The sequence below is a fragment of the Primulina eburnea genome, chromosome 16 (genome assembly GCF_022965805.1).
Source record: "Primulina eburnea isolate SZY01 chromosome 16, ASM2296580v1, whole genome shotgun sequence".
NCBI lineage: Eukaryota > Viridiplantae > Streptophyta > Magnoliopsida > Lamiales > Gesneriaceae > Primulina > Primulina eburnea.
Window position 1 is genome coordinate 20,200,194 of NC_133116.1, and position 22,577 is coordinate 20,222,770.

The window sequence follows — 22,577 nt, forward strand, 5'->3', positions numbered from 1 at the left end:
TAAACCGTCGCTATCCGTCGCTAATTTTATAAGTAAAATAAAAAAATTACTATTATAATTTAATAAATCAAACAAAAAAACTTACAATCTTTCTAAGCTAATAATATTTATAATCTTAACTAACACTTAGAAATTTACTAAGAATTGAAGCGAAATAACTTACCCTATATCGAAACTAAAATCGTATACGAGGAAATTTTTTTTATCGTAGATGTGGAAAGTGTGGAAGAAAATAAATCGAAAATGTGAGTATTTATAGTGTCAGAACGGAACAAACGAACATTGATGGACATGGTTCGATTTATAATGAGATTCATTAAATTGTCGCCATCTCTTTGGGGATTTTGTTTAAAACTGTGGCAATGTTATTGAACAAAAGCCATACAAATGCAATGGTAAAACTCCATACAAGATATGGATGAGAAAAACAACGAAATATTCTTTCTTAAGAGAATGGTAATGACCTGCTTATGTGAATCAGGCAGTGAGAGACAAATTATACATTAGAGCCAATTTGTGCTACTTTGTAGAATATCTAAAGAATTATATTGGATGTTATTTCTATGATCCAAATGAAACAAAAGTGTTTGTTTCAAGGAATGTCACTTTTTTAGATCAAGAGTTTCTATTGGATCGAAAAAACGGAATGGTAGAACTCGAAGAGATTCGGGAACCAACCACTTCTGAAATAGTAGAACACACACCCTAGGGGTGTCAAAATCGGACCTGACCCGCCAACACGACACGGTTCGATCTGAAAAAAATCAAGCCTGAGTTCGGGGTTTTCGGGTTTGGGTCAAGTTGGGTTGGGTCCAATATCTAACCTGAAAAAATAATTGGGTTCGGGTCAACCCGGTTAAATAATTTTTTTTAATTTTTTATATCTTTATAATTAATAAATATTATCTACATTTTTATATATTTTGTGTATGAAAAAATATTTCTCGTATATATATCATAAATTTTATAATTTAATATTTATTTTGTACTTTTTTATTTGTTAAATAATTTTTTTTATTTAATTTACTTTAATTTGTATGATTAAACTTTCAAATTAGATACTGTACAAGAGAGATTTTGTATTATGCGTTAAATTAAAATAATTTTTTTAATTTTATTTATTTTTAAATAAAACAATCAAAATCGAGTTGAGTTGGGTCGGTCGGGATCGCGTTATGAGTTTTCAGATTAGTATGGGTCGGGCCGAATTCGGGTTGATAAATTTTTAAATAGTACTATGCGTCAACCCAACCAGACCTATCCAAATTGACATCCCTACCACACTCCAACAACCAGATAGATACATAAGCTCTTAGGAGATTCGAAATGATATCGAAGCCACTAAAGAGGATGAGCTCGATTCTTGAAAAATGGCCAAGATGAGCTCATTCCGGAATGTGACCCAAGAAACTTGAAAAAAGCATTGTTTGATACCAATTCATCTAAATGACTTGAATCCATGCAGTCCGAGATGGACTACATGTCTTCGAACCAAGTATGATCCTTAATAGATCCACCCGATGAAATTGTTCTCATAGAAAGCAAATGGATTTACAAAAGAAAACTTGGGGCGGATGAGAAGATAATGACATTCAAAGCAAGATTGTTAGCAAAATGATATACTCATTTTCCAGCCGCAATGTTCAAGCCCATTACGATATTGTTAGCCATAACAACATGGTATGAATATGGTAGATGAATGTGAAGATAGTGTTCCTTAAAGGTGACAATAAGGAAGAGATTACATGTCTCAACTTGAAAGATTCACATCAGTAGTAAGTGAGCATAAGTATGCAAACTTCAAAGATCAATCTATGGACTTAAACAAACATCAAGGAGTTGTAACTTTAGATTTGACAACACTATCAAAGAGTTTGATTTTGTCAAGAATCCTGAATAACCTTGTGGATATAAGAAAGTTATTGTGAATATAGTGACATTCCTAATATTTTATACTAATTATCGAGAATTATCGAGAATGATGTAGGGATATTGCAGTCAACTAAATTATGGTTGATTAGTAAATTCTCCATGAAGGATATGAGTGAAACCTCATTTGTATTAGGAATGCAGATCTATATTTATAGATCAAAGAATATTCTATAGCTCATCCAATCTACTTAAATCGATACAATACTGAGAAAATTCTCTATGGAAGAGTACAAGAGAGAATATCTCCAAATGTGTTATGGTGTGACTCTATCTAAGTCTATTTATCTTAAGACTGATGATGAGCTAGAAACCATGAGCCACATCATATATACATATGCCATAGGCAATATAATACATGGTATGAATAGCCTTTGCACTAAGTGTTGCAAGCTGATATCAGTCGAATACCAATCCATTGCATTGGAAATTTGTGAAGGACATTCTAAAGTACTTAAGAAGAACTATGGATTTGTTCTTAGTTTACGATAGTGGATAATTAAAATTTGAAGGCTATACCGATTGTAGCTTAAACAGATGTGGTCGATTCGAAACCAACATATAGATTTTTAGTCAAGCACAATGGTGTTGTTGTCAAGCAAGATATGCGCTTTTAAGGAAATGTATTTTCCTAGTTTCACTTACAATGTCACTATTATTACTCAAAGATATATCACATCGTTATCGAGTCCATTTGCAACTCTCGATACACCAATGTTTACATATTCGATTGGGATATATGAGTTGAAAGGACCGTATTGTACGGTAACTATAACTTAAGGTTCTTGCAGGAATATCAATGATACCTAGCTGATAATAAGGCAATGCTACTAGATGCTCTTAACATGATCCAATGAGTGCAATCAGACTCGAGTTCTGACATTCTTGATCAAGAAGTAGATGTAAAGAATGAAGCTAATTATAGTAAGCCCAAATAAAAATAAATCTTATTATGAATCACATGAAGTTGTGAACCCACAGATAACTATATCTCTGAACCATTGAAGGTCACAAAAGTATCATAATCTGTGTTTTATCAGATAACGAGGTTGACTATAGTTTCGAATCATGACTCATTTACTGCTCGCCTATCGGTGAAGATATTCTATGTGATATGATGTGTTAAGAGTGTAACGAGTATCTGGCCAGAGCAAGACATGTGCTTTATGGAAATGTGTTTTCCTAGTTGCACATACGATGTCACTATTATTATCAAATATATATCATATCGTCATTAAATTCTGAAACGTCCACTATTTTTTTCTTCTTCTATTAAAATTCGAAACATTCCCTTTAAAAAATAATTCAACATTTTCAACATCCAAAAATTTGTTTAATATCTAAAATTCTTAAGTGCATAACAATCCCTAACTCGTTAATTAACCAAAAACCTACATCGATCTTTAACAAGATCAAACTAACCTCAAAATAAAGTATGAAAATCCCTAATTAAATCATTCAAAAAATCTTCAAAACTTTAAGTGTAAGGTCTAGGAAATTCGAACTACGTAACCTGAATGCATGCAATCTAGGATTTTTATTTAAAATATGTGTTTAATGATTTTTATACATTTATTTCAAGATCATTTCTTGGTTAGTGTTTATTTCTTGGTTATTTAAAGTTACATGTATTAGGGTTTTAAGTTGCATTTCGCGCTCGAACGAGTAACGAAGACCGGAGATAGTCAGGAAAAATATTTTTATTAAATAATTAATTTTAATTATTTAATATATGGTGTATTGCCAACTCACTGGTCCCCATCTATCGTCTTCTCGTACTTGTCCTCACCTGCATCGATCAAGTCTAGTGAGTCTAAAGACTCAACATGTATAAACCGAGAATAGCAGATAATACATAATGAAACCACATGCATTTAAAAGTAGCACATACATAATTAAACTCTGAATATACTTATATAAACATGGACGTGCCTTTATTTCATAAAATTTTTCATAAACGTGTTGCGTCATACATACTTAAACATGCATAAACATCATAATTTTACGTAGAGATATATTTCAAAGCAAGTGACTCATAACATAATGCACATGATCAGACTAAACCACAGTACTGGGCTAGCTGTTAGGGATCATCACAGCCTTTCGACTGAACGTCCACTTCCACATACATAAGATCTCTGGTCATGCTTTACCGGGTGGATTGGGAAGCGGTACCCTGGTCATGCTTTACCGCTTCCCTATCATGATCAAAACCCTGTCATGATTTACCTAGGTGGAGAGGTCCCCGAACACATTCTCGGCTTCCAAACCCGTAACATAATTGGTCACAAGACAATTCGCATACCTCAAAAACATAAAAAAAAAAAAAAATTCTTTTTGCACGTCAAACATGCTGGCACATTATGTAACGTCCGAAAAATCAACCTACATAAACTACGTGCATGCAAAATTATTTTAATTGCTTAATTGTTTTATTTAATTTCTTTAAAATGCTAGCATGATGTTTATTATATGATTAAATGTATAATTGCATGATTAAATGATAATATGACATGATTTCATGAAATTAAGGATTTTACCCGAATATTCGATAATAGGCAGGGAAAAAGGGACCGAGGACGACTAAGACAAGAATATGTATTTTTATTTAAATAATGACAAGGCTTCCTAATATGATTAAAAATGATTTAATTTTTCTAAAAGTGTTGCAATTCGAATTATTTTACGAGTCGAGCTCGATTTTTCCCAGGAAGCCGGTTTTGGGCAAACAAAGAGTTTTTAAAGATCAAAAATATTATTTTATGAAAACTAATTTTATAAACTTTTATTATTTAATTAATTAAGTGTTATTGGGCTCAATTTAATTAATTTAAGTAGGTTCAATAACTCTTAAACTTGCAAGCTCAAAACCAAAGTCCATTTAATTTGTTAATTAAATTATAAATAAGTGTCCTAGGTCTTCAAAACCCCACAATTGATACCCATCAGCAGCCGTGTAACACCTTGCACACACAATTCAGATTTTCGAAAATTAGGAGGAGAGAAAAGCTTGTGTTCTTCGTCGTCCGGTCGTCCAACGTCACCATCGCCGAAGATCGTATATTCGAGCATTATAAACGCAAAGGCACGTTCCTAACTTTTTTAAACATCAAATAAATCATATTATGCATGATTTAATTGCTTATCCATGAAAAATATTGATGCTCGATTATTTTACGGTACGTTACGTATTTTCAAAGTTTTAACGATTTTACGCTTGTTTTGAAAACATTTTTGAATCCGACGGAACATGATAAAAATATGAATGAATTAGGGACAAAACATGATAAAATAATCAAGAGAACATGCTGGAACCGTAGGCTAAGAAGCAAAGAAGTAACAGTAGGTATTTGTGTGCTGTTGTGGTTCAAGTTGCTCGGTGGCTTTGCATGGAGATTAGGGGTTCGACAAGGTCTGGGGCTTGGGTCCTAAGGGATGTGGGTCAGGGTCAGGAAGGTCCTAGAATGGCTAGGAGTCCTTGGTTGCAGTCTAGGAGAAGTCCTTTGAAAACAAGGACTCCTCGCGCGATCTATGAAGATGACAGCAGACAAGGGGGCTTGCTGCAGGGGCTGGGTGGCTTCGGGTCGGTCCATCAGTGTCCAAGGGAGATGGGTAAGGGTTGGGCCAGGGGGTGGGCTCGACGTGGCGAGCCAAAAGAAGAAAACGTGGGTTAGTGAAGGAAGTAGCGCGCATGCTGCTGTCCTCGTTCGGATGGCTCGGGCGTGGCTCAGGGGCTCGGGCTGGGGATGGATCGGGTCTGGGACTTGTCTAGGGTCAGTAAGGGTCATGGGTGTTCAGTGGTTAGAGGGCTGGAGGAGTCCTTGGTAGCTAGGAGTCTTGGGCGAGAAAGGGAAAGCTGTGCGCAGGTTGTTCTCTGAATTCAGGCGCTTCGTGCTTGGGTTCCAGGGGCTGGGCTGGTCTGGGTCGAGTCTGGGTGTGGTCTAGGCTCGGTGAGGGTCAGTGCTGGTAGATGGTTAGGGGCTGTAAGGTTCTTAGAAAGAGTAGGAGTCCTAGTGCACCAAAACTCACGCACACACAAAGGGTCATGGGCAGTAGGCTGTTTCAGGCGAGTTTGAGCGGCTTAGGGGCTGGTTCATTGGGCTGGGCTTGGTTAGTAGGGTGCCTACGTGGGTTGGCTAGGTTTTGGCTCAAGGTGGCTTGGGCGTGGTTCGAGTAAATCGGCAGATGGCTAGGGTGGTTTGTTGATATGTCAAAAACGAGATTTTAAAGGCTAAAAATGAAACCATAGGTCCAAGGGTATGGGTCATGACTTGGAAGGATAGAATAAATACTAAAAAGGTTATGTTTAAAATTTGGGATAAAAATAAAGAGTTTTGGATTTATTCGGGATTTAATCGTTTCACGAAATGTTAATTAACGAATTAATTGAAACGCCTAGTTTTAAGCTTTATAAAATTATGAAAAATTATGTTTAAACTCAAATAATTATTAAAAGTCTAAGTTTTTAATTTGAGAATTTTATATTAAATTTTGGTTTAATTCGGGATTAAAACTCATTAATACGTCTCATTTAAAGATTAATTTAAAAGTTTTTGATTTATGCCAAATAAAAATATGAGAAAATTTCTGTAAGCTTAAATAATTATTTGGGACATGTTTGAGTCAATGAAATTAAGAAAAAGTCCAAAACGTAAATTTTTTACGTCTAGGGCAAAACGATCTTTTTACACTTAGGAAAATACGAAAACGCTTGGCAGTGTCCCGAAAGATCATAACACATGTTAAATGATATTAAATGATTTCAAATGATGATTTTGATGAAAATATATATTTTATGATTTATGGTAAAGCGATGCAATTTATACTGTTTAAATGCTATTTTTGGAAAGCTGTCTTATTTTATGATTTTTAAAGAAAATGAAAAATATTTTGAGGGATGTGAATTGACTGTGACAAATGATATGATATATGATTTTGTGGGGATGACGTGAGAGCCAAGGGCCCAGAAGGAATCCATATACAGGCCAAGCCCCAAAGGACCCCGTGTATGGGAAAAGGCCCCAGAGAGACCCGACGATCGTATTTCTGCGTTGGAGCCTAGTGCACACCCCCATAGACCATGTTGAGCTAAGACTACAGTCGACCAAAGGATAAAAGCTAGTCACTTTCAAGGATCAAACTTCACCCAAAATGATATATGATTGAAAGTTTTACGATTTTAATGATTTTATGATATATGATTCATGACGGTGATTAAAGCTATTTTTAAATGATTTTTTAAAGGATTATGCTTAAAGTTAATTTAAAATGAATTACGATTTATGATTTAATTATATTTAAATGATTTTTAAATGATTATTTATGTTCAAAAGCTATTTTAAATAAAAATATGATTTTTAAATGCATGTGGATATATATGTATTATTTGTTATCCATGTTTAGAACGTGTTGAGTCTTAAGACTCACGAGGTTTGTATGATGCATGATTTGATGATTAATGGGAGGCGGTGAAGATTGAGGGGGTCGAGTGCAGCAGTACACACCCGAGAGCCTTTATGTTTCCGCACTAGCTTATTAGATTAATGATTTTTATTAGGGATATTTTTATGTACTTGAGATTTCATATGTTAAATTATTATGACGGTTGATTATGTTAAACTTTTTTATTTAGTAATTTAGAATTTATGGTTTAAGATTAGAAAAAAAATCGTGGTCGTTTCACATTATACATGCCTGCCCAAGACGAAAAGTCCAGAATACCTGGCGCTCGGGGGGTAACATCTTACCGCTCGAACGCGTCCCGTCTAGAAGGTTTGGCCCTCGGGCGGTAACATCTTACCGCTCGAGCGCCGCCCAGCTCGCTGAAAACATTTTTAATAGCATCACAGTTTGAGCAGTCATCCGAGTAAAATCCTAACTCACTTGCATAACATATACGGATTTTTATATACAATATGCATCAAAATATTTACTATGACAAGATCGATGCGAAAAAATGAAAGATTATACATTCCTTGATGATTTATACTCACAAACGACAAAAATCAAAGAGAGAACCGATCCGGGGCACGATTATTGCTAGAAAAAAAACGTGAATTTACCGAAATTTACAAGGAAGAGGCTGAGATGATGGTTGCTGAAAGAAGGGCTCAAGAACCCTAGTTCTCCTGTCAAAAAAAAAAAAACATAAAGTGTGTGTGTGTACGCGCCGATGGGTGTGTGTTTTGATTGGGGGTTTAATTAGGGGCTAAAATAATACTTAGTTAAATGATTAGTGATAAAATAATACCAATCTAATTATTTAATCCCACTAAATGATTTAGTAAAATAATTAAGTACCAAATTTTCAAGATAAATTCACAAATTCAAATTAGTATTTTTGAAAAGTTGAAAATATTAAAATCACCTAATATATTAAATTAGGCTTTAAAATGCTTAAAATTTCATAAATCATTTAAAATAATAATTTTATTGACTTGAAATAAAATACCACAGTATTCATTAATCACCTAAATCGTCACGAGTCTCTTTTCCTCGATCTCGTATGGAATATTCGTCTGAAACATCAAATATAAGAAAAATTTTAACATGCATCAAATATATCTGTAATAATTCAAAATAATGCAAATAATGAATTATACATCGTTAAAAATCATTTTAAAATTAAGTTAATAATTTAATAATTTAATAAATACATGTGTTTGCGTGTACTGAATTGAGCTCTATAATACTGTATGTTGACCATAAATTAAAGTTCTTCCATCAGCTGTACATTAGGTGCGAGAAAATAATACTTTAACACGATGACCTTATTTTGACCTACATCGTGCATGACACACCCATGACCCAAATATAGTGCAAACATGATTATACGACCTTAAACGAGATAACTATTTAGATTTTTCTAAATTGCATTTAAGGTAAGGTTACCATTGAATAGTACAACCTAAAGATATCCCAAAAACTCTGTTTAGGCACACATATCTTTTGATGTCGTTAGGGCTCAAGAATGGTAGATCGATAATATAGCAACCATGGTAAAAGTACATATGAGATATAATTGGTATTGTTGTTCTTTTTATGGGCAGGATGGCCTAAGTTAACATATGTGTGTGCACAATTGGTCTATTAAACTTGGGTCCAATTATATATTGGGCTTGTTGTTGAAGACAATGATCAGTATAAATAAAAGTAATTCAGGCCTCATTTCAATTTTGCACTCTGTATTAAAAAAAAAAATCACCAAAAATATAGAATGATTATCTCATTGGAAACATAGTGCACAAATATATTTAATCAAAATCGGAAAGAACTATTTTCTTTTATGGCAAAAACTTGTGTGAGACGGTTTCACGAGTCGTATTTGTGAGACAGATCTCTTATTTGGGTCACCCGTGAAAAAATATTACTTTTTATGATAAAAATATTACTTTTTATTGTGAATATGGGTAGGGTTGACCCGTCTCAAAGATTATGATCCGTGAGACGGTCTCACATGAGACTCACTCTTTGTTTTTTTTTTTTGTTTTTGTAAAAAGATGGTAAAAGAAACTTTATTTGTCGCAATCATGATTCGAATCTGACTACAAAATTAATTTAGATCAAACATATAAATCTCTTCTATTCGAGATTAAAATATCAGACCAAGGATTTCATGATCTAGTGGTGTTGGTAGGCCCCAAGATTCATGTAGTCTCGGGTTTAATTCCCATTTGTACGAGTAGTTTAAATATTCAAAATAAGAAATCTCCTCTCTAGTTGATCATAATTAAATGGTTAATGAAAATATTTCTAAGTTGGAAGATTATTGAGTTTTTTCCCCATGAATCTGAAGGAAAGGTCGATCCTAGGTGTGGGCACCCAATCAACGGCCAAGATTCTTTCATGGGGGGAAATTTTTAAAAAAAAAATATATATAAGGGCCAGAAAAATTCTGGCCCTTAGATCTGCCCCTGCAGGCACTGCTGCAGGGGCAGGATGAAATATTCCGAATCTGAAGAAGAACATGGCTCAAAGATTTTGATTCTCCAATATATCCATAAAAAGATCAATATTGCATCTCAATCTATTAATTAGCCAGCAGTTACGTACATAGATTACATGTGCATACATTAGTTTTTCTATAAAATTATATATTGGCTTTAATCAGTTGGTTTATCTAAAAAAGAAATCAGAGATCATTATTAGACTAAATATGTAGTTAAATTAAATCATACGCCAGCTGGCAAATTAGTTGGAGCAATTTTTCCGCCGCCGCTCTCCGTCGATCGGCCGATGTGAATAATTGTTGTTCGAAGCTCCATTTTCAGAATCAGATTGTGGAAAATTCAATCTGAAAGCTCGCTCTGGAAATTTACATGGCTTCATTTCCTCAAAATTCCGGTTTTGTTTCAACTGGGCGAGCCTCCATTGATGATCCGCTAAGCCCATATTTCTTGCACCATTCAGATAATCCGGCGATCTCGCTTGTTTCTCAACCTCTCACAGGAGATAACTATGCCTCCTGGAGTCGAGCTATGATCATCGCCATGACCGTCAAAAACAATTGGTTAGTAAAAATATCTCCAACTAATTTGCCAGCTGGCGTATGATTTAATTTAACTACATATTTAGTCTAATAATCATGTCAAATATATATTTTTGTTCGTTTTAAATAAAACGGGTGCTATAATGTTAGAAGCGATAAACACTCACTTTTTGTATTGTTGTTGGATTTAAAAGATTTGAGTTGCAATGTTACCACGAGTTAAAACTTTTGGTAAAATGATAGATTTTTGCAATGAGTGTAATTGTTAGAAAGAAGATTGTTAGGTATGATAATTATTCATATTATGAGAGCGATCGACACATAGCTGTTGGATTGTTACATGATTTAAAATATTTGAGTTGTTTAGGTATTACTAATTTTAACTTTTTTGGTAAAATGACCCACGTTTGATAATGCATATTATTTCAACTAGATTATTATTTTTTATTATTTTAAATTTATTTTTCTTTATAATATTCTTTTTGTTTTTTAGGCTAATGATGAGATGTTTATTTAATGAAAATTTTATGACACGGGGGTAGTTGGGACTACTACTCGGTTAGGGCATCCACAGTGGTAGATATTATCCTCGCCATGTCATCCAAATATCTCCTCCATCTAAATATTCACCATTTGCACACCATGGATTTGTGTGCCATTGCAATATCCGGATATAAATTTGTAACCGGATATTGTTATTTTTTGTTTAATTTCTTCAAGCCAGCTTGAGTTTCACGCTTGTTTGAGACACAAACGTTTATTGCACGCGCGCGTTTGATACTCACATATTGTTAAAAGATCTCGACCCACTCTTCCCAAATTGGGAATTGGGAAGAGTGGGTCGCGAGATTTGGGAAGAGTGGGCAATTATAAGAGGCCCAGGGAGACATTGGTTTATGGATAAATTATAAGAGGCCCAGGGAGACATTGGTTTATGGATAAATGCAAAGAAATCATCTATACATGCATTATCTTACACAACATGATTGTTGAGGACGAGGGTCATGCAATATCAATGTGGGATTTCCAAGAACAGGATAATTTCATAGCCAATCAAGGTTCAACCACAGAATTTGGCGAATACCTTCGAAGAAATACAGAGTTACGTGACAGTCATTTGCATCATCAGCTTCGTCACGATTTGGTTGAACACATTTGGGAGACATGTCGTCATGATGAGTGAGCGACTAGTATATTTGACTATATGTGTGGTTTGTAATTTCTGTTTTTATGTCTTATTTTTCATTATCTTCGTGAATTACTAATTTTCAATTATTATTATTATAACTGTTGTTTTATGATTTGTAATTTTTTATTATTAATGTTATAAATATTGTTTTGTGGTAAATTAGTTTTGTATAGTTCGTTATATATTTCAGTAAAAATATAATACTAAATAATAGATGAATATAATTAAAGTGGTGAAATGATTTTATTTAAATGAAAATAAAATATTAATTAAAGTGACAGTGAGACCCATAAATATTTGGTTGGTGAGATATTTGATTGTGAAATGTGAGATATTTGAGTAGTGAAATATTTGATTGATGATGTGGACTATGGGACCCACAAATATTTGGAGGAAATATACTTACCATTGTGGATGGCCTTATAATATAATATTTTAATTATAGATAATGTAATATTTAATATATAAGTATCTTGTATGGACAATACATATAATTTTTAATAGTAGATTTGGACAATAAAGGTGAAGATATTTTTAAAAAAGTTCGAAATTTGATGGAATAACACGTAGTACTAATAAAACCTTGACACCAATTCACAAAGGAAACTTCAAAAAACATACGTAACTAACAATTATTAATTCAAATATATGACCCACCACCTTGCCTAATTTTGGCAGTTGTGCACAAAATATATTTTCAACTCAATTTTATATATTATTAAAATAATATAGTTTTTTATTTAATTTGTTTTTAATGTGTAAATTTAGCTTTTTCTTTTAATAAAATTAATTGATGCACCCAACTTTTATTTTTGTTCTTTTATTCAATATTAAATGTTTATTTGCACGCCTAGTTTTGTAATATAAAACTAGTTAATTTATAATTAAAAAACTGTAGAATATTAAATAAATAATATTATTATGAGTCGATGTTAAATATTACAAAGAAACTGATTTGTTACGTACTTTAAGCTTCGGTGATGTGTTGTCTTTGTTACTAAGAAAAACCAAGAGAAATTTAGCTAAAATCTCGTATTGAGTTATTTCAAGAGGAACTCTGATCTTACAGAACATCTCTCACAAATCTCTGGAAATAATCACTTAACATCAAGCATTACTTTTACGAGGTTATTGCAAAATATATACAAGCACACTTTAAAGTTTATACGATCAAGGGGATCATTTGTGCTACTGCATTACTCACAAATCATCGTTCACTTTTGATTATAAGTTACAGTACTGTAAGTGATTGTAATATGTGAAAAGAGTCTTTTCGAGAATACTTCTCATTGTATTAAAGTTATGATACTAGGAGTTTCAATAGGTAAGAGTAAGTCTTATTGAACGAGATTTTTACAAGTGTTGTACTAATCAAAGTTTTATAGCGATACTTTTTGAAAACTGAAGAACATGAGACGTATAAGAAATTTATCTTTCGAACTTCCATAAACAAGCCTTATGTTCTTTATTCCATCATTTATTTTGCTTCAGTTTCACTGATCGTTGTGGACTGTTTTCACACTTCTACAATAGTCTAGTACTCTAAGAAAGAATGAAATTAGCTTTTGACTGCCAAATTAATGCAGTGAAGAGCACTTACCATTTCCAAAAAGAAAGAAAATTTTGGTCGTGTGTTTATTCAAATCCCGTTTCTAAACACCCTAGCTTTCCTAATATATGATATCGGAGTGAGTTTATCTCGTTCTGTTAAACGTTTATTGCAAATTATGGCTTCCTTCAGTTAGTTTTTTATGTTCTCGAAATTAAGAATTTAATGGAAAATAATAATGAATGCTCATCTTGCAGAATGAGATAATGACATGTAGTAAGTATGTCATCACTAATGGTCCCATCAAACTTTTTGAAAGAAAATACAACAGTTTCTATGACAGATGGTACACCTCAAATGATTGAGAAATATAGAAGTGAATGTACCAATGAAGACAAGAAAAAAAACTAATTTTGATAATGTGCCTAAATACATTCTCTACAAAACTCTTGATAAGAACACTTGCAGCAAGATCAAAACCCACTCTACTACAAATAGATATGAGATAAATTGATTCAGATTTGTGAAAGAAATTATCAGAAAAAAGAGGACAAACTTACCATGACAATGCACAAGTTTGAAAACAACAAGATGAGGGCGGGATAATCTCTAAGCGATTGGATGAGAGATTCAGTAGCATAATAATTGAACTCGTAGCACTCGACAAGGAATAAAAATTGAGAAGTGAATATTAAGGTTATGAGAGTAATATCCATAGAGTGGGATGTCAAAACAATTGTCATGCAAGAATCAAAGGATTTGAGCGAATTAGAATTAAATGATTTGTTCACATATTTGAAGGAGAATGAGTATGAATTGTAATTCAAAAGTGGAGAAAGAGCCTTCAACTGGTCAATGGACTAAGTTAGTGAAGGCTACTAATGTTATTGCTTCAACAGCATTTGCTGAAACAACACCTGAAAATACTGTTGAACAGATCAGAAATGAAGCCATGTCATTGTTCGTTAAAAAATTTTCAAGATTCATGAAGAAAAATAAGAGGATGTACCCAAAACAAAGCATGAATTACAAGAAAGAAATCCCTATTGGATAAATGATATCCTTTTCAACTGTAGAAAGACATGACACTTCATTTCTGAATGTAAAAATTCAAAGAAAGACGAGCTAAAGAAGCCGTAGGGACACAGAAGAAATGATAAAAAAATCCTGCAAAGATAAAGAGGCTATGATAGAAAAAAACAAAGCCAAATGGACAAAATCCACTTCTGAATCTTTTGACTTAGATACTCTTTCAAGTGAAAGCGATTATGACAAATTTCACTATCTGATAACCGATTTCGAGCTGGAAACTAGCAATGATGAGGTATTTGATTTTGACTTAGAAGAATTTACACAAAGTGATCTAGTTGATGCATTGAATGATACGTTGAAAGATTACCATAAGCTTTCTCAGACGTCTGAGGAAGTTAAAACTGAAACAAAAGCTTAAAAAACAAAGCAGTAAGCTTAATTGCATGTAGAAGAGGAGCTGTGAAGTTTTAAAGGCAGAAGTTAGTAAGTTGAAAATTGAGAATGAAAGAGTAAATGTAGATTATCAGAATTTACTTGATGAAAACAAAAGATTGAATTTTCTGGTAAATGCATGGAATAAGCACTACAAGAAAAGTGGGTTTCCGCTGCGTGCAATATGCGCCGCGGAAAGGTATCCGCAGCGTGCAATGCACGCTGTGACGCACGCTGTAAAGTTGAAAGCCGTCTTAAGTTTGACACTATTGGCGGCGTGCGATTTACGCTGCGGTTTAGTCTAATAACGGCGTGCAGAGTATACTGTTGATAGTTAAACTATTGGCAGCGTGCATATGTACGCCGTTAATACACTATCTGCAGCGTGCAATGTACGCCGTTAATGTTAAAAAACAACTAAATATTAGCGACGATTGTGACAAATCTGTCGCTAAATATTAGCGACAGTGTTTAAATTTAGCGACGGTTTGCAACTGTAACGATGGTATTTAAATTTAGCGACGGTTTATAAAATCTGCGTAAAAATAAAAAAAAATTACTTTTATAATTTAGTAAATTTTTAAAAAAAATACAATACACCTATGATAAATAATCTCATGATCTTAATTAAAACACTTAAAAAATTAACCAAAAAGTGAAACAAAAAAATGTACCTAAATCGAAATTAAAATCGTATAAGAAAGAAAAATTTTAAATGTTGTAAAATAGTGTGTAGGAAAGTGGAACGGAAATCAGATATTTATAGACAATTTGCGACTATTACCGATAGTTTCCAAACAAACCGTCGCTATTAGCGACGGTGTATATATAATCGTCGCTGATTTACGGAAATGAGCGACGGTTTCCTAAACACCGTCGCTAAAATGGACGGAGTTTTATTATACCGTCGCCGATTTAAAATGGCGACGATGTAAAAACCGTCGCAATATTTAAATTAGCGACGGGTTCTCTATAACCGTCGCTAAATTTAAATTTCGCAACATTTTCCACAGCCTGCTATCAATGCAAGACGTGAATGCATAGGGTATTAACAGCGCACATTATGACACGCTGCGGATAGTATATAATATTACTTTCTGCAACATGCTTTTAATGCACGCCGTTAATGTATATATTATTAACGGCGCACATTAAAAGCACGCCGCGGAAAGTATATAATATTTACGGCACACATAAATGCACGCTGCAGATATTACTTTCCGCAGCGTGCTTTTGATGCACGCCGTTATTTCTGTGAAGTGCAACAATATTAACAGCGCATATATTGATGCACGCCGTTAAAAGCACTTTTCGCAGCGTGCTTTTAATGCACGCTGTTGATAACGTGCTGCGGAAAATCATTTTTCTTGTAGTGAAGTCTTCTGTTTCTCAATAAAAGATGCAAAAGTTACAAAAATATTTTGGTGACAAAATTGGACTTGGCTTTAGTAATAATTAATTCACGTCTTTAGAAATTGGTATTCAATCATAGCTGGACAAAGGCAAAGGAAAATGTATTAAATTTGTAAAGTCTAGTGTTATACATGAAGGAGAAATCATTCTCCGTCCTTTCGGTTCTCGTTCTACGCGAAGATATCAAAGTTTTCGAGTGTTTAAACACAAAGAATCGCCATGTATCTCTCTGTATTATCCTTCACGCTATTTATATGTTGTTGTTGTTGTTGTGTGTGTGTGCGTGCATGAGAAATTATTTTGATTTAACATGTAGTATTCTTTTCGCAAAGTTTTGACATGAAATATTCATGGTTTGTTTTATAACTCACGTTTCTTGTTCTATTTGTGTAAGGGGCTGCCTAGTCATGATCCTAGGGGGATATACACATCAAGGAATAAGGTGTCAAGGGGCTGGAGTCGGTTTAGGGTCGATAATTTGTGAGAGCCGTTCGGTACTTCTTGGTTGTAAGGCTCGGATATGACTAGATCGGGAGTTTGGGGTGATCCGGATGTGCAGAGGTCATTATTAGCCTTGGACCAGACCTTGGCGGCTCTGAGTCAGGATCTAGGATGGCTCGAACGCTGCTGGACTTGGTCACAAAGCCGAGCGAGCGAGTTGTTTGAGGGTTGGTCTCGGTTGGTTGCATCTCGGGTGGTTCGCGGTGCTTGCACCTTACGGCATGCATGGGGCTGATGGTTTGGATTAGGTCAGTCCAGGAGGGTCCAGATGTGGGCTAGGAAGGGTTGGTTCAAGGATGGTTCAAGCTGGTAAGGCCTAAAGTCAAAAGTTTGAAGGTTTAGTGCATTAGGGTTTGTAGATTGTAACGCGAAAAAAATTCCAGCAAGGTTTCAGCGGCTTATGAGCAACCTAGTTGGTCTGATTTTGGTTGATTAGATGCAGGTAGGGTATGAATAAGTGGTGGTTAAAATTTGGGAAAGTTTGGTTAAGTTTCGGGTTAAAACCAAGACCCATGTCCAAGTTTTAAAATGAATCTTATAAGTTACGGAACATGCTCGAGGTTACCCTTTGGAAATGATTATACTTATATTTTTAGGTTTTTAAGGAGTTTGGTTGACCTCGAGTCGAAATTTTGAGGTCCAGAGATAAAATGGTCAATTAGGGTTTTCAGGGACAAAATGATAAATTTGCACCCTGGTTGAGTTAGCAGTCCTGACAGTGCCCTAATCACGATTAAACTTGTTTTTAATGTTTATGTTATCAAGAATATGACTTTTTATGAAATTATGGAAAATACGTTGCATGCTTGATTTAAAGAAAAATTTACGTATATGCATTATTTTTATAAGTGATGTATATGATGACATGTTTTGAAGGATGATAGTTTGTTTTGACTAATACGATGACACGATAATACGATGACATGTATGGCCAAGGCTCAGTTGATGGGTAATACTGTCGCTGATGTCCCCACCGTCGGGTACCGCGGTTATACGTAGATGAATCAATCGCCTAATACGATGATGCGAAAGTCACAACTAATGAACGAATTCAAATTAAGAAAATGAACACGTATATGTTGACATGATGAGATATGCTATGAACATGTTTATGCTTCGACATGTCATGATTATGCATAAGACTTTTTAAGATCATGAAATGTATTTTTATTACAGTACTTTTCACTATTTCCTGCTATGTACATGTAATTGCTATAACGTTACAGATGTGTTGAGTCTTTAGACTAATTAAGTGTGAATGATGCAGGTGAGCATATTGAACAGGGGACTGGAGGTGCCAAAGACTGAGTAGACGAAGTTGGATGCGCGCACGCGAACCCTAGGACCGTATTTTCCGCACATTATGTTCTGAGTTAGGGGTGGATGGATATTTTCATACTCATTCATTTTATTATATTGATGGTTATCGGGATCTTTATACGTTAAGGGAGGATGGTCTGGGGTCGGGTCAAGGGCTGGTGCAGGGTGGCTCGACCACAACATGAGAGAACTCGCGCGGCTTCTCTTGTTCTGATGCAGCGACTGATGCGTGGACCAGGGGGTTCGGGGCTGGCTCTGTTGGGTCTAAGAGTGGTCCAGGGTTGGTGAAGGTAAGAGGTGATCGATGGTTAAGTAGCTAATGGTGTCCTAGATCCAGTAGGAGTCCTAGGAAGTCTAGGAAGCACTTGTGCGGCTCGTGACTTGTGTGCAAGACTCGTGCGGCGTGTTAGGGGCTGGTGCAGTGGGTCAGGGATGGTCAGTAGGGTCCATAAGTGGTCTGGTCAAGGTTTGGCTCGAGGTGGCTCGGGTATGGTTTGAAAATTTTGGGAAATGGCTCGGTGGTTTGAGATGGGATCAAAAATCGAGTTTAATAAAAAAAGGCTTGAACCGTGGGTCCACGAGGGCGGCTCATGACTCACAAGGGTAGTTTAGGAAGTAAAAAGTATATGTTTAAAATATGGGAATAAAATATTAAAGTTTGAATTAATTCGGGAATTTAATGCTTTAACGAATTAGTAAATAGGAAATTAAATCGAAAGGCTCGAATTTAAGCTGAATAAAATTATCAAAAATAATATTTAAGACTAAATAATTATTTGGGATAAGCCCATGTCAATAAAAGTAAGAAAAAGTCAAAATCTAGAAATTTTACTTCTAGGAGAAAAAAAATCATTTTACACTTGGATAATACGAAAAAGGTAGGCAACGTCCGAAGGGTCATAACACATGTTTAATGATTTATATGATACTTTTGATGAAAATATGATATTTTATTATTTATGGTAAAAATGTGCAATTTTTATTGTTAAAATGCTATTTTTGAAAGTCATGATATTTTATGTTATATAAAAAAAAAGTGATAGGATATGTTGGGTGCAATAATTTTCCTGCTTGGTAGAGCGATCGAAACATGGTGCTTGAGGTGCTGTGCTTTTTAAAAGATTTGAGTTGCATCATTACTACTAGTTATAGCTTTTGGTAAAGCGGTAAGTACTCGGTCCTAGAATTGGTATCAGAGCCAATGTCACGGGTTCGATACCCATTGATTGCAAGGAGTGCAATTATTGGGAGTGAGATTGTTGGGTGCAATAATTGTCCATGCTTAGTAGAGCGGTCGAACCATGGTGCTTGAGCTGATGTGTGATTTAAAAGATTTTAGTTGCACCATTACCACCAGCTATAGTTTTTGGTAAAGCGACAAGCGCTCGGTCCTATAGGATCGGTTAAATGTGGAAAAAATTTTAGACCCGGGGGGGTGTTGAATAAAGACTTCACAATCTTTTCGATTAACGAGTCAGTTGAGTGATAAATTGATACTCGAGAATCTTGTAAGTTAATATCTATCAGTTAACAAAGAATGTGCGGAAATAAACTGACTGATAGATAGAATAAAAACTGAAATAAGAGGATACAAGATTTTTTGGATGTTCGGAGATTTCAAATACTCCTACGTCACCCCTTCTGATGTGAACGTGGCCGGGCATGGTGTTCAAATGATTGATAAGCAAGGGAGAAGGGCTCGTGATGCATGGGAGCACGTTGGAAAGCCGAAGGAACATTATTCAAGCATTATTTTGAAGAACCGAGGCTGCACGGACCCAAGCACGGACCCGTACACGGGGTCCGTGTCCATTACACTTGAGGAAGAGAAATCCCGAGCCTACACGGACCCGAGCACGGACCTGTACACGGGGTCCGTGTCTACTACTTTCGAGACATGAAAATTACAGTGCCTACACGGACCCCCTTCCGGACCTCTACACGGGGTCCGTGTCCTTTACGTTTGGACGAGATTTATTTTCCTATTTTAGTGTTTTAATTATTTTAGCAAGTAGATTTGATATCTTTTATATTTAGGGTTTTGTTACCTATATATAGGCTAGAATACCACAAACAATTTAACTGTTGTTCATTATTGATTGAGTTTTATAAAAACTTCTTTGAGAGTTCTCTCAAACACAAGCTTAAGTTTCGTTATAACTTTTGCGTTGTATCAAATCAAACTTATCAAAAGATTTATCTTTTGTGGCGTTTGTCGATCGATCTTCACGAGGGTTGCCAAGGGCAGGTTCTTTGAGGTGAATATCACACATATCACGAACGATCATTCAAAGGAACAAATATTAACGATAGGAACAATCGCGCTCAAGAGAACCTCCAAAGAACCTGCCCTTGGCAACCCTCGTGAAGATCGATCGACAAACGCCACAAAAGATAAATCTTTTGATAAGTTTGATTTGATACAACGCAAAAGTTATAACGAAACTTAAGCTTGTGTTTGAGAGAACTCTCAAAGAAGTTTTTATAAAACTCAATCAATAATGAACAACAGTTAAATTGTTTGTGGTATTCTAGCCTATATATAGGTAACAAAACCTTAAATATAAAAGATATCAAATCTACTTGCTAAAATAATTAAAACACTAAAATAGGAAAATAAATCTCGTCCAAACGTAAAGGACACGGACCCCGTGTAGAGGTCCGGAAGGGGGTCCGTGTAGGCACTGTAATTTTCATGTCTCGAAAGTAGTAGACACGGACCCCGTGTACAGGTCCGTGTAGGCTCGGGATTTCTCTTCCTCAAGTGTAATGGACACGGACCCCGTGTACGGGTCCGTGCTTGGGTCCGTGCAGCCTCGGTTCTTCAAAATAATGCTTGAATAATGTTCCTTCGGCTTTCCAACGTGCTCCCATGCATCACGAGCCCTTCTCCCTTGCTTATCAATCATTTGAACACCATGCCCGGCCACGTTCACATCACCTTCTATCTCAAGGATATGATATACACTAAAAGATATTGATCGATAAAAACAATTGTACAGACCACTTCAGTTTTGGACTTAACAATGCCAAACTGAAACTCTTAGTTACAAACTTGTTTATAGTACTCAATAGATTTGAAATAATTTAGCACAACCGATCTCTTAAAGATCAAGTATTACATTTGGTGCTTGAAAGCTCGAAGTATAGCTTGAAAGCTATGGGTGTATACAATAAGCGTGAGCTTTGATGTTTGCAAGGATTTCAGCAGAGTAACAAAATAGTAAATCGATCAGTTGATTGTGTTGTGTTCCGAGAGTTGTTCAAAGTTTTTTTTTTAAGTTGCTATTTATAGGATTCCCTCCAACAATAATATTAAATACGATTTGAAACTTTCTATCCGTTGATTGTCACATCAACATTCTTCTGACAGTCGTACGCTACAGTTTTTCTGAAATGCGGAGATCCCACCAGTTGTTGCAATCAGATTTTGTTGGTTAAATGTATTTTTCCTTAACTGATGACGTGTACAGCTGAGGGATCATCTGATTGAATGTAGTTGACAAGCTCACAACTGTTTGTAGTAACTGATCAGTTCCAACTGATGAGTCAGTTGTCTGGGTAGTTCAGTTGCTGGTTCTTTTCCCTTCGAAAATATGCGTATTATCCTTCAATTACTGGCAACCGATATTTTGCATATTTTAGATCAGTTTCTATCAACGCTCAGTTTGTCAAACATTTGAAATTTAGTTTCCAACAATTTTTCCCTTTTTGATGTTTGACAAAACTTAGAAAGTAAGAACTAAAACTGATCAACTGAACTCATTGAAGATAAAATAACACTTTCAATGTACAAATTCGTACCAAAAATAAAAAATAAATAATTTCTAACTGAAAAAAATAATATTCAAAAATCTGCCAAATAGCCTTCTATTTCTTTTTGATCAACTTTGAAGATTGCTCTAGCTGATCTTGTCCTTCATATTCCTCCTTTTTGTCAAACCCATCAACCTTTTTGTATTGCACACGGACTTCTGAAGAAAGGTTTGAAACTGCATTCAATAGGATTTCTTGCAGCAGATCCATTCGTTTAGATACAGTGTTTTCCAAGAAATCAAGGAGTCTTGTAATCAAGGCCTGAGTTTGGAAATGGGTTTTAGCTGACGCTCTGTCTTTGCGAAGTTCTTCCATTTGGAAAAGTAAAGAAGTTATGTCTTTTGGATTTGCTAAAGACTTCCCATAGTGTTCTCCTTTATAGAGTCGAACTTCATCGCATAGAGATACTGGGTTGAATTAATGTCAGAAATGGAGGTCATGACACCAACAAGGTTGTTCTGTATAGCTTGATTTTTTTCAAACATGGATTCAGTTTCTATTGATATACCAGGAGACATGGCCTCATAAGCTTCTAGTTCCTCCTTCCGGTTTTTCTTGATTAAAAATTACCAACGCCCTGTGAGTTGTTTCAGTTACAAGATTGACCATTTCTGAAGCATCCTCTGGTATAGTTTCTTGTTGAAGCTGAGGAGAAGATGAGAGATTCGGAACAGCGGTAAAATCCGAAGGCTCTGCAGGAGGTTGATAAGGTGAAATAGTAGCTGGTTCTTGAGTTGGTTGCTCAGCTGATTCTTCAGTTTATTGCTCAGTTGAATCAGAAAGATGTTCTTCAGTTGCTTGAACAACTGAAATTGTAGTTGGTTTTTCAGCTGGCACCTCTTCAGTTGTTGTTTGTTCAGTCATGGCAGATGACTGAACTACCTCTTCAGTTCCTGTAGTAACTGCCT